This window comes from Lagenorhynchus albirostris, chromosome 9, assembly GCF_949774975.1.
Source record: "Lagenorhynchus albirostris chromosome 9, mLagAlb1.1, whole genome shotgun sequence".
Lineage (NCBI taxonomy): Eukaryota > Metazoa > Chordata > Mammalia > Artiodactyla > Delphinidae > Lagenorhynchus > Lagenorhynchus albirostris.
Window position 1 is genome coordinate 44,720,785 of NC_083103.1, and position 13,307 is coordinate 44,734,091.

Sequence of the window (13,307 nt, forward strand, 5' to 3'; positions counted from 1 at the left end):
TCAGCTCCTATCTTGACCAGGTTCCAGTGGTTCCTAGTCTCTGTCCAAGGTCTTGGGGGAGAGACCCCGATGGGCCCAGCTTGGTTGGGTCAGTACCAATCAGCCATGGTCAGGTGACAGGAACATGGGGTATCGATGTGGCCGTGGGGAGCCATCCCTTGTATATAGGGGTTCCTTTTAGAGAAGGGAAAATTGCTGAAAGCAAAAGTCTCTTCAAAAGATCTCATCACATGCTTATAATTGTCTTCCTGTCCTGCCTTCTGGAGATCCTGGTCAAGCCTCCCATCTCTTCAGCCACATTTACAGACAATTTCTTGGGTTACTTCCATAGATGACTAATCATATCCCTTGCATGTGGTTTTTCACATGGCTGTACTTCAGACGGCAGCCTTGTTTCCCTGCTGTTGTCCCCATGTAGAGCCAACATTCCCAACAATTCTGGGGTTCACAGGACCTTACACTGGTTGGGGCAGACTATTTCTCTGGTTAGCTGGGTTCAGCAGAGAAAGATGGGTGTGGTGATTACCTCAAGGATGTGGCACATTTAGATCCAGAAATGCTTGCAAGTTGTCCCTCTCTAATGACTCCTACAGTCTGTAAACCATAGAAGTTGCATAGGCACGGGAACAAAGAAAGCCTGACTTTTCAGAGTCCTGGACGGGGACGTTCAACTTGCTGAAATCCCCAGGAGCTTGTTTCTCTTGACAATAACAAGAGTAATAATAATGTACTTATTTCTATCACAGCTATCATTTATTGAGCACCGGCTACATAGTGTGTTAAATGCTTTACATACATTATCGCATATTTCTGCAATGCCTTGTAAGATCGGTAATAATAATATCTATATTTTACTGATGAGAAATTGAGGCTTTCTGAGGTTCGCTAGTTCACTCGGGTTTACACAGTGGAAAGTGGCAAGGTCAAGGCTAGGTTGCCCTTGATGCAAAACACACACAGCCCATCAACAGATAGAATCTCACACTTGGAACTATCAGGCCAGGAGGAGATAGACGCTGGGCCAGTAAGAGTTTTCAAAAGGTTAGATCATTATGGGTTTATTGAGAAGTATTAAGGGAGGCTAGAACCATGGCAGGTTTAAGGTGGTTCTTGGTAGATAGTGAGTGAATAAAAGAATGAACCCTCCCAGGTCTGAAAACAGTAAAAGCCTTCCAATATCCACCCCTGGTGCTGAAATGAAGACAGCATATAAGCAGTGGTCCCAGGTCCTAGGCTTGGCTCTGCTTCCAACTCATTTTGTGCCCTTGAGCACAAAGGTCCCTTCTGAGACCTTGGTTTCCTCATCTGTGAACAGTTCACCCTCCAAGGCCCAGTGGTTCACCCCAGTGATTGCATGATTGAGGCCAACCCAGAGCAATAATTGTGTCAGATGCTGCATCTGTGACAAAGGAGGATCGCAGATGTGTTAGAAGGGTCAGCTGTTATTGTCCATTCTCTAAAAGCCCATGCAGTGCTTTTGGGAACAGTCAGAACTGGCATCAGGTCCAAAGTAAATGGATGGCTGTGTTTTTAAGAAAACATTTACTGCTGAAGGGACTGCTTATTCATTCTCTTTTTGTTAACAAGGCATTTGACTCATGCTTTGGACAGTTGCTGCTCTGATCATTGTCGCTAACAAAAGCAGCCTCTGGAGCCTGGTCCCTCTTCCCTTACACTATGGGGCCAGCTGCTCCCAGCCCTCCATCTCTAGGAGCACATGAGTGTGTCCTGTGGGGTGGGGATCGGGGACAAAAAGACTGGAAGTCCCTTGGAAGGGATTTGGGGCACCAGAATTTGGGGGCCTCCAAGAGGCATTGGGTACCCCTCAGAGCTCCCTACGTGGAGATCTGGAGAACTGAGGAGACTCAGAAAAATGGTATAAGCAGCTAACTACATCTTGGGGACTAAGTCTAATGCAAGTTGAAATGCCCATCTCCATCCTATAGCCAGAAATTCTAGAAGAGACCATCCTATATGGAATATATAGCCAGCACTAAGTGAGTATATGAATGCCAAGAGCTCCTGGATGGCCTTGGCTGACAAAACCGTTCTCTGTTGCCCAGTAGCACATTCTCGTTCTGTATCTCATGTGATCCTCCCAGAGGACCATGGAGCCACGTGATCTGTGTCACCTTTCATGAATTCTTCAGATTTCACAGTCTTATGCACTACAGATATCATAGCTCCTTCCATTGCCCCCACCCCTGCCCCCAGGGCCACAGTAGGATTTTGGTGAGCTCTAGGCTTTTTTTTTTTTTTTTACTTTTTGGCTGTGCCACGCGGCATGCGGGATCTTAGTTCCCTGACTAGGGATCGAACCCACACCCCCTGCAGTGGAAGCGCGGTGTCTCAACCGCTGGACTGCCAGGGAAGTCCCTGGCCCCTAGGCATTTTTGACTTCATGAGCCCCTTCTTGCTTATGAAATTTATAACTCTGTTGGTGTAAAGATAAATATATTAATGTTATCTATTAAAACATTTTTTTACCTAAAAGTTCATTTTTTTTCCTTCTGACTCTTAAAAGCAATTAAAACATTTTAATGGGCACTAGGCGCTGTTCCTACCCGATATAATGGATGAGTCAGCCCTGGCCCCTCACCTTACTGTTCAGAGCATGGTCTAGGGAAGAGCAGCAACAGCATCAGCTGGGAGCTTGTTAGAAATGCAGACTCTCAAGTGCCGCCTCAGAACTACTGAACCAGAATCTGCAGCTTAACAAGACCCGCAGGTAATTTGTGTGTGTATTATAGCCTGAGACATGCTGTCTACCACACTGTCCCGTGGTACCGCTGGGGATATCTGAATCATAGGTCACACTGTTACCCCAAATTACAGCAAGAAGTTCAGTAACAGAAAATCCTATGTGAAAGATAACATCTAGCGTTAAATGGCTGTGTAAATGCCAAGAATTCCTGGACGGCCCTGTGTGCCAAAGGTGTCCTCCTCTGTTACCCAACTGATGTTCTCTCTCCTCTTCCCCTCCCCCACCCCCATACACACACACACACACACACACACACACACACACACACACACACACACACACACACACACACACACACACACACACACACACTCAGTGGAGAAGTCAGTCCCAGGCGGAGGGGTCTGACCTCTTTTGCTTCTGAGTTGGTCCTTCCAGTTTTTCTGTGAAGCACCTGGCCTCCAGAGCCATCTCAATAGAGGTAGAGGCAGATGTAGGAGGCATAGCCCTAAGTTCCTCTACTCAGAGGTGACACCCAGTCTCTTGGGCAGAGCTAGTTATACGGCCCCAGTCAACTGCAAGGGAGGCTGGGAAATGCAGGGGAACACAGGAGTATTCAGGGAGCACTAACCATCTCTGCCCCAAGAATCAGTGAGACAAGTAACAGCTACTGCAGGGCCTGAGGCCTCCCAGAGGCAAGACATTAAGAAACCGGGATGTGAACAACTAGAGACTCAGAGTTTGCAGAGAAGTCTTTTAAAAGCTGAGAGAATTAACTCAGAGACAAATGCCTGCCCTCCCCCAAGGTCTTACTCTTCCAGTAAGGGGGAGGGGAGAATCAACTGGGCAACAGAGAATGGTTGTGGCAGCCAAGGCCATCCAGGAGTTCTAGGCATCCATAGACCCACTTACTGCTGGCTATATATTCCATACAGGATGGTCTCTCCTAGAACTTGTTGCTACAAGCTGGAGACTTAGTCCCCAGGATGCACACTTAAAGCAGCTAAGATTTTAGGTCGGTTGCAGCAGCTACTGTAAATTACCCTAATTCATTACCCAAGCACCCTTGTCATAGACCCCTCTCCCATCTCCCCAGAAGGAAAGTGACAACCTGTCACTCAGGCTGTCCTCTCCTCGTGGCTTGACCATCCAGCCTCTGCCTGCCTAGTGCTCTAACCCCACCTGCTCTGTGCCTTGCCCCTGGATTAGAGGCTTACTACATTCTATGTTATAGGGAAGGAAACTTGAGATCCCACTGGAAAATAAGTAAGGAGAGTGCAGAATCTTGGTCTTCTGACCTTTACGTGCCTGTCTGTGAGGGAGAAAAAAATGAAGTAGAAATAAAAGGAGGCTTTCACAGGCATCAAGGGTAGGAAGGGTTATTCCTAGGGAGCCACAGCTGTCTCTTAATTGGCTTTGCACCATCTTCATTAAGAGGTTTTATAATATCAGAGGCCACTGTTGGCCTGGGGGCGAGGCTCGAGAAGGATTGAAAATGCCAGCTAACATCTAGTGAACGCTGACTATGTGCTGAACATTGTTCTAAGAAGCTTATGTGTAGAATATAATTTACATTGTTATCATCATCCATGTTTTACAAGTGAGGAAACTGAGGCACAGATAGATTAAAATAACTTGCCCGTGATCACACAGTTACTACGCAGCAGGGCTGAGATGTGATCCCAGGCAGCTTGGCTCCAGAGCCCACGTCACAACCACCATGCTCCCTGAGCTCTGGATACCCACTAATTAGAGGGCTTGGGGGCATCTCTGACCAGTACTTTGAGGAGGACACATTGAGCTACTCCTTGAAAAAGGAGTCATTCCATAGTCATTCCATTTGACATTCCGTAGTCAAATAAGTCTGGGAAACTATCTATACTTTCTCTCCCTCTCGGAGATTTATCCTGCATCTTTGCTTCTTAAGGGCTGAGAAGGCCTACAGGACAGAAACCTGCCTCATGCTGTCATCCGCAAGTGTATCAAAATGTGGAACCTTATTTTCAGAGCTCATAGCATCACCCAGAATGAGGGTTGCAGAGGACATACTTTGGGAGAGGCTGGCTAGGGACATTTGTGCTTGAGTGGATGCGGCATCTAGAAAGCCCTCACCCCTTGCAGGACTGCCAAGGCAGGCTTTAAGGGGGCCAGGTCAGCTCCAAAAGCTGGGAGGCAGACGGTGGCCAGAGTGGGGACAGCACGGGCTCTTACTGGTTTCCAGTCCTGCCTGGTCACCCTCAGCTCTGTTGCTCTGGAGGAGTCGCCACAGGGCACTGGGTCTCAGTCTCCTCATCTGCAAAATAACATCTTCCTCCTAGTGCAGTCGGGGGATTGAGTGAGCAGATGTTCCTAAAGCGTCAGGGACATTGTCAGGGACAATGGTACGCTCTGATGAATGGTGACTGTTGTCATTCTGTTGTCTATTTTGCTTGCCTTATTCTTTACAGTCTTCTAGGTGGTTCCACATGGAACTAGGATATGAGGGTTGGAAGCTTCCAAGGAGCAGGCTGGGCCAATTCCACCCCGTCAGGCTGGAGGTCGTTGTGCCTCTTTTCTGCTCCAAAGAGGTCAGGGGACTCCCCAGTCCAAGAGAGAGTTTCCTCCTGAGAAGGGGAAGGGGATGCTCTCGGGTTGGACGAAGGAATAGGCAGGAAGTGTCAAGAGCTGAGGTTGAGCTGTGGGACACACTCAGATTTAGCTTCAGATCAACATCAAAAGGGAGCATTATCCCAGGACTCCAGCAGGTCCCAGAAGATCCAGAAAAGGCACAAGTTGGTCTCCCTGCTACAGGCAGAATCCGCCCCAGGAAAAACGTTCTGATTCTAAATGAGGTGCCAACTGGCAGAGCGTGTGAAGTCTGCGCCAGCACTAAGTCACCTCTCAAGGAGCATGTCTAGACAATGAGGGACCTGAGAATACATTTCAGAAGGCGATTATTTTAAAAAAGGCCTTGGACAGAGAGGGCCACTGTGGTTGTATGGAAAGGGCGCTGGGCTGGGAGTCAACCTCAGCTGGGTCCCTGATGGCTGTGACCTTGTCAAGTCACGCCATCCCACAGGAACTCAGCCTCTTCATCTGAAAAACAGACATAATAGTATCTACCCTGTAGTATGTCTGTGAGGGACAAATTAAATAGTGGATCTTAAGTAGCTTAGACAGTAGAAAGCTCTAAACAGCAAGAGGTTAATATTAAAAACTAGGAACACCCTTTAAGGATTGCCATCAGGAGACAACCATCAAGATGAAATAGCTTCCTTCTAAAAAACTGATGGGGCTTCCCTGGTGGCGCAGTGGTTGGGAGTCCGCCTGCCGATGCAGGGGGTGCGGGTTCATGCCCCGGTCCAGGACGATTCCACATGCCGCGGAGCGGCTGGGCCCGTGAGCCATGGCTGCTGAGCCCGGGCGTCCGGAGCCTGTGCTCCGCAGTGGGAGAGGCCACAGCAGTGAGAGGCCCGCGTACTGCAAAAAAAAAAAAAAAAAAAAAAGATGATGGACTCTCCCAAGGTGAAGTCAGCCAAGCGGACCTAGGATGTTAGTGAAGATTAAAGACGACAAGTGTAAGAGGCTTCCCAGTAGATGCAGAATTACTATCTGACCCAGCAGTTTCACTCCTAGGTATATACCTAAGAGACTTGAAAACAGGTGTTCAAACAAAAACTTGCGCAATAATGTTTATAGCAGTACTGTTCACAATAGCCAAAGGGTGGAAACAACCTAATATCCATCAACTGATGAATAGATAAACAAAATGTGATATATCCATGCAATGGAGTATTATTCAGTCATTAGAAAGAATGAAGTACTAATACCTGCTACAACCTGGATGAATATTGGAGACATGAGACTAAGTGAAAGAAGCCAGACACAAAGGCCACATACTGTATGACTCCATTTATGTGAGATACCCAGAATAGGCAAATCCGCACAGACAGAAAGCAGATTAGTGCTTGACCGGGCCTGGGAGGAGGGAAGGAACGGGAAGTGAGTGCCTGATGGGTATGTTTCCATTTGGGGTGGTGAAAAAGCTCTGGAACTAGGTCATGATGATAGTCGCACAGCATTGTGAAGGCACTTAGTGCCACTGAACTGTACACTTTAACATGGTTTAAACTGTACAATTTACGCTGTGTGTATTTTACCACAATTTAAAAAAAGTTCCTGGTGAAGAGGAAATGTGACCCCAAGGCTAGATTCTCCTCTCCTAGAGTTCAGTTGAGGGGAGGGGTAGAGGCTTCAGAGCTTGTCGGCTGGAAGCTGAGGTCTCGTGTCAGCAAATTTACCAGGGGCCTGTGGCAGGCAATCCTTGTGTGAGGGCCCCAGGGGGCTCCAGAATTGAGGACGACATGCTTCCTGCTCTCAAAATGTATATACATTATTCTCACTTAAGGACAGACTGACAAGTACTATAGATGACAAGGGATTAAGTGCAGGGCAGTGGGACATTCATTCTGCCCTGGCTATCTGTGCAGGCTTCTCGGAAGAGAAGATAGTTGAGGAAGTGGAGTCTTGGCAGGTTGGTAAAGAGGGGAAGGGCTTCCAGGGAAAGGCATGTGGTGGGTATGCGGTGGGGGGATGTTTCTGAGTGGGGAACACGTTGCTGTGAATCAGGCGGGGTATCTGCAGAGTCAGGGGATGGGGGAGAGGGTCCTGAGAGAGATACGCTCCAAAGGCAATTAGGTCAGCTCGTGGAGGGCTTTGAAGATGGAGCTGGGGAAGTGGGGACTTGCTCTCCAGGCCAGGGGGAGCCAAGGAGTCCTCTAAGTGAGGAGTAACGTGACTAAGCCCGTGTTCGAGAATGATCAGTGTGGAGGAAGATGGCCTGAAGACAAGGAGGCTGAGGACGGGAAGGTGGGCTGTGGCCTCATCTCTGCAGGGCTCAAGGAGGCCCCCTTCCTCCCCCTAACATCCCTGCCCCAAGAAATGACAGCAGGAAGGGTAAACCAAACCTGGTGAGCTTTGCATTAGCCAAGATTCTTGTTTGCATGGAACAGAAACTCATTCAAATTAGATTAGGCAAGAACCAGAATTTTCTGGGTCTCATAACTGAGAGGTCTAGGGCAGTTCCAGAAATAGCTGGATCCATGGGGCTTGTTCCCTCTATCTCTCAACTGTCCTTGGGTTCAGATCTCTCCTTAGGCAGCCTTTGCCTCTCACTGTGGCACACACAGGTCCTGGCTTACAGCCTCCTCTCAGAACCCCCAGCAGCAAGAACTCCCCCAGTCATTCCAACAAAAGTCGCCAAATTGAATTTATTGGCCCATTCTTAGTCTTGTGTTCATCCCTTGGTGAATCACCAGGGCCAGGGGTGTTCTGATTGGCCAGGCCTGACCCCACCCACCCCAAGCACGGGGATGAGGAGATGCTGCTGTTACCAGAAGAGGGGGGACTTTCTGCTAAAGGGGCATAAATTGTAGCTGTCTCCCCAAAGCATCAACCCTGTGCCAAGCCATTTACATATCTCATTTCATCGTCTCAGCCATCCTGAGATGGAATCAGTTACCTCCCTTTTACAGAGGAGGAAACTGACTCGTAAGCTAACTTGTCCTCCCTCCCCACCCCAGCCCCAGCACTTTCTCTCTTCTGTGCTGCATGGCATCTCTTAGGGACGCCAAGTACAGCCACTAAGGAGGGTGACAGCTAAGGAAATGAGAACTAAAGCGCATGATCTTTAAGCTGAGAGACACTAAAACTGCATTCAGTCAGACAGCTCATGCGGGGGTTGGAGATCCTGGCCACTTAGGTGTTGGAAGATTGGAGGTCAGTCCAGTTGTTGGAGATGCTCCTTCTCTGCATCACTCCTGTCCCGTGAGCAAGGCAGCTGGGAATCACTGTTGATCGGGAGGTGGGAGAGTGGGGGGGGGTGGTGCATCTCTAGACATGGAGTACAACGCAGTGGTGATGCAAAAGCATCCACTGCAGACAACTTCACGAACACCATAGCTTCCTTGCCCTTAGCAAGACATCGCGGAAGAGGGTGATGGGGTATTTGTCAGGGAAGAGGGAGTAAAGGGCATTCACGCATAGAGCACAGGATGTACAAAGGCACTGAGGCATGCTTGGCGTGACAAGTCTTCATGATGATAAAATTCCCTGGGAACCCAGAATAATTTTATCAGGGAGAGACAGGCTGCCATGGAAATGGCTTCCTGTGGCATCAGCACCAAGCTAGAAGCTCAGGCTTCCCCAGGTGATTCTGCTTCCCTAGTCTTCATTTTTAGGAATTAATTTACAACTAATGACAGAGAGTCACCCAGGTCACTCTCTGCCCTTCCAAGCCATGTGCCAGGTTAAAGGCCTTTGACTTGGTAACAGCAAGCAGCATAAATCTAGAGCATTTCCTGTTTGGGAAGCAGGGCAAGTGATGCAGTGTCAAGAGGGCCTGGGCAGGAGTGAACACAACCAGCAGAGCTTAACGGTCGCCCAGATCCCCACTGGGGTCTGACACAAGGCACTCTGGGTGAATGGGGACATTCTAGAAATACTGACATCCCCAGGGGACTGGCCTGGCCCAGGGTGGAAGGCAATTTTAGTTGCTGGACTACTATTTTTGGATTCACTACTGCTCCAAATGGTGGGCAGCCGTGGAGGCCTTCAGGGAACCCGAGCACTGTTTCCCAGCACAGCTCTGATTCAGCCTGCCCAGAGTCTGCAGGCCAGTGCCCACTCCCGCCGTGCTCTGGGTTTTGTGCATTTCGTAGTTATATGCTGGTAGACAGCACCCAAATCACCCAATACTAACTCCTGCAAAGAGAATTTGTCACACACTAATACAAAGGGATCAACCACCATCTTAGGATATGACTCAAGACTATGTCAGGGGTACTGTGCAGCTCGGACTCTGGCTAACCTAGGAGAAAAGGGATCAGAGCCAGAGACATCCAGAAACTTCCCTGGCTTTCCCTTCTCAGAGTTGGCTGAATCAGGCAGGGAGCAGATTCTGTGCAGGGAACAGAGTCACTTTTCCTGTTGAGCTGAGATTTCCTCTCACGTGCTTGTCAGCAGTAGAGGGGCCACAGGACAGGGGAACAGGCAACACAGGATGCCTTTATTGGGCTAGCTCTGGATGGACGAAAGGAATATGTAAGAATGTGTTCTGGGAACTTTCCAGCTGAAAGCCCAGAGGAGCAGTGCTGGTGTGCTTGTCACAGGTCACATTCCTTTCTGTTTCCAAAGCTAGTCCTTACTGATGAAGGGGAAGAGTACAGGGGATCTCCAGACTGATGAATCCTGTCCTTGAGCCTCGTTTCATAGAGACTTCAGGGTGAGAATAAAAGATGTCATTCCTATTTGTGCCCATACCTGTAAAAACAATATATATTTGAAGGTCTTTGCTAGCAGAATTCTAAATGCCTCAGGTGAGAAATGATGTACCCTGCAAAGATGATTTGACTTTTGGGAATGTTGCATGTGTTGAGTGTGGTCTGGAGTGAGTGTGTGGATGTGGATGTGCAGTGTGTGTACGTGGGCACGAGCACTGCAGCCCAGCTCTCACCATCCGTGCCTTGAGTGCCTGATGAGAGCTCTGTCTCTTACTGTGGAGCTCAGTGGCTTGCTCTGCCTGGTTTACTGCTGTACACAGAGCTTGGCTTTGAAGATGCTCAGTAGATATCTGCTAAATGGAAGAACAGACGAGCGATCTGCACGTGCATCTTGGCAAGTTTCTCTTTCTTTTGGGTGTAGTCTTGTCTCCACGTCTCTATGTGTCTGTCTCTCTGAGCTCATGTCCCTGGTCCCTTCATCTCTTCCTATTTCTTTTCGTCTTTCTGTTGTCTCTTTCTCCTTCATTTCTCCTCTCATAACCCCATACACACACATATACTCCATCTCTTTTCCTCAACCCGTCTCCCTAAATTTCTTGTTGTTTTCTTGTTTTTCTTTTCTCTTTTTTGGGGGCAAAGGTTCATTTTTTAACAGCTTTGTTAAGATATGATCCATATACCATATAATTTACCCAATTAAAATACACAATTTAAAAATATACAATTCAGTGGGTTTTAGTACAGAGAACTGTGCAGCCATCACCACTATTTAATTCCAGAACATTTTCATCACCCAAAAAGAAACCTGTATCTATTAATAGTTACATCCCATTCCCCCACATTCCTCTACCCCATAAACAACCACTAATCTACTTTCTGTCTCTATAGATCTCTCTATTCTTGACATTTTGTATGAGTGCAGTTATACAATACGTGGTCATTTGTGACTGGCTTCTTTCACTGAGCATAGAGTTTTCAGGGTTCAGCCATATTTCAGCATGTGTCAGCACTTCATTCCTCTTTATAGCTGAATAATATTCCATTGTATGGATATACCATATTTTATTAATCTATTAATTAGTTGGACATATGGCTTGTGTCCACTTTTTGGCTATTATTAATAATGCTGCTATGAACATTGGGTACATGTGTTTGTGTAGACACATGTTTTCATTTCTCTTGGGTATATACCTAGGAGTGGAATTGGCAGATCCTATGGCAAATCTGTGTTTAACCTTCTGAGGAGCTACTAATGTGTTTTCCAAAGTGGCTGTATCATTTTACATTTCCACCAGCAATGTATAAGGGTTCCAATTTCTCCATATCCTTGCCACTTCTTGTTCTTATCTGTCATTTTTCTTTTAGCCATCCTAATGGGTGTGAGGTGGTATCTCATTTTGATTTGTACTCCCTGATGGCTAATGACGTTGACCATCTTTTCACATGTTTATTGGCCATTTGTATATCTTCTTTGGAGAAAGGTCTTTTCAAATCTTTTGTCCATTTAAAAATTGTTTTTTGTCTTTTTATTACTGATTTGTTAGAGTTTTTATACATTCTGGATACAAGTGCCTTATTAGGTATATTATTTGCAAATATTTTTTCCTCTCCTATTGGTTGTATTTTCACTTTCTCAATTGTACCATTTGCAGTTCAGAAGTTTTTAATTTTGATGATGTCCAATTTATTTATTTTTTCTTTTGTTGCCTGTGCTTTTGGTATTGTATCTAAGAAGGTACTGCCTAACCCAAGGACACAAAGGTTTACTCCAGTGTTTTCATCTAAGAGTTTTATAGTTTTAGCTCTTGCATTTAGGTATTTGATCTATTTGGAGTTAATTTTTGTATATGGTATAAGGAAGAGGTCCTACTTTATTCTTTTGAATGTGGATATCCAGTTGTTTCAGAACTATTTGTTGAAAAGACTATTCTTTCCTCCATTGAATTATCTTGGTACCCTTGTTGAAATCAACTGACTATAAATGTAAGGGTTTATTTATGGACTCTCAGTTCTGTTCCATTGATCTATATGTCTATCCTCACATACTACCCAGCATCATGTTATCTTACTGTAGTTTTATCTATTAAGTTTTGAAATTGAGAGTTGTGAATTACCCTTTTTTCCCCTTCTTTCTTAAGGTTTGTTTTGGTTATTCTTGGTCCCTTGCATTTCCATATAAAATTTAGGATCTGCTTGTCAATTTTTGAAAAAAGGCTACTAGAATTTTGATAGGGATTGTGTTGAATATATAGATCAATTTGGGGAATATATCATCTTAATATTAAGTTTTCTGATCTATGAACATGGGATGGCATTCTATCTATTTAGGTCTTCTTTAATTTCCTTCAACAATGTTTTGTTATTTTGAGAGTGTAAGTTTTTTGTTTTATTAAGTGTATTCCTAATTATTTTATGCTTTTTGATGCTATTATTAATGGAACTGTTTTCTTTTATTTTTTTTAATATTTATTTATTGATTTAGGCTGCGCCAGGTCTTAGTTGCATCACACGGGATCTTCGTTGCAGCATGCGGGATCTTTAGTTGTGGCATGCAGACTTCTTAGTTGCAGCATGCAGACTCTTAGTTGTGCATGCAAACTTTTAGTTGTAGCATGCATGCGGGGTCTAGTTCCCTGACCAGGTATCGAATCTGGGCCCCCTGCATTGGGAGTGCGGAGTCTTACCCACTGGGCCACAAGGCAAGTCCCTGGAACTGTTTTCTTAATTTCATTTTTGGAGTTTTCACTGATAGTGTATAGAAATATAGTTGATTTTTGTATATCAATCTTGTATCCTGCAACCTTGCTGAACTTGTATATTAGTTCTAATAGATTTTCAGTGGATTCCTCAGGATTTTCTCTGTATACGATTATGTCATCTGCAAATAGTGATAGTTTTACTTCTTCAAAACCAGAATTCTTGGGGCCTACTCCAGAGCATTTTTATTTCATTAGAGGGTCCTGAAAGGAGCTTTGTGGCTGGCCTAGAGAAATACTAAAGCAGTTATTCCCCCAAATTCATTGATACCAATTCCAAAGATTAGCTGTTTGAAAAAGAATTGAATTTAAACCCGATATGGCTAAGAAATTCTGTCAGTAGCTGTATCCGTTTGCTAGGGTTCCCATAACAAAATACCACAGACTGGGTGGCTTAAATAACAGAAATTTATTTTCTCACATTTCTGGGAAAGTCCAAGATCAAAGTGTCAGTAAGTTTGTTTTCTCCTGTGGTCTCTCTCCTTGGCTTGCAGATGGCCACTTTCTTGCTGTGTCCTTACATGGTCTTTCCCTGTGCACACACATCCCTGGTGTCTTTCTGTGTGTTCAAATTTCCTCTTCTTATAA

General features: G+C 45.8%; 1 protein-coding gene across 9 annotated transcripts in view; it reads left to right on the forward strand.

The window, feature by feature from the left end:
- IRAG1 (inositol 1,4,5-triphosphate receptor associated 1) overlaps nucleotides 1–13,307 on the forward strand; it is a 119,494-nt gene that overhangs the window by 8,567 nt on the left and 97,620 nt on the right. The gene's annotated exons all lie outside the window — the stretch shown is intronic.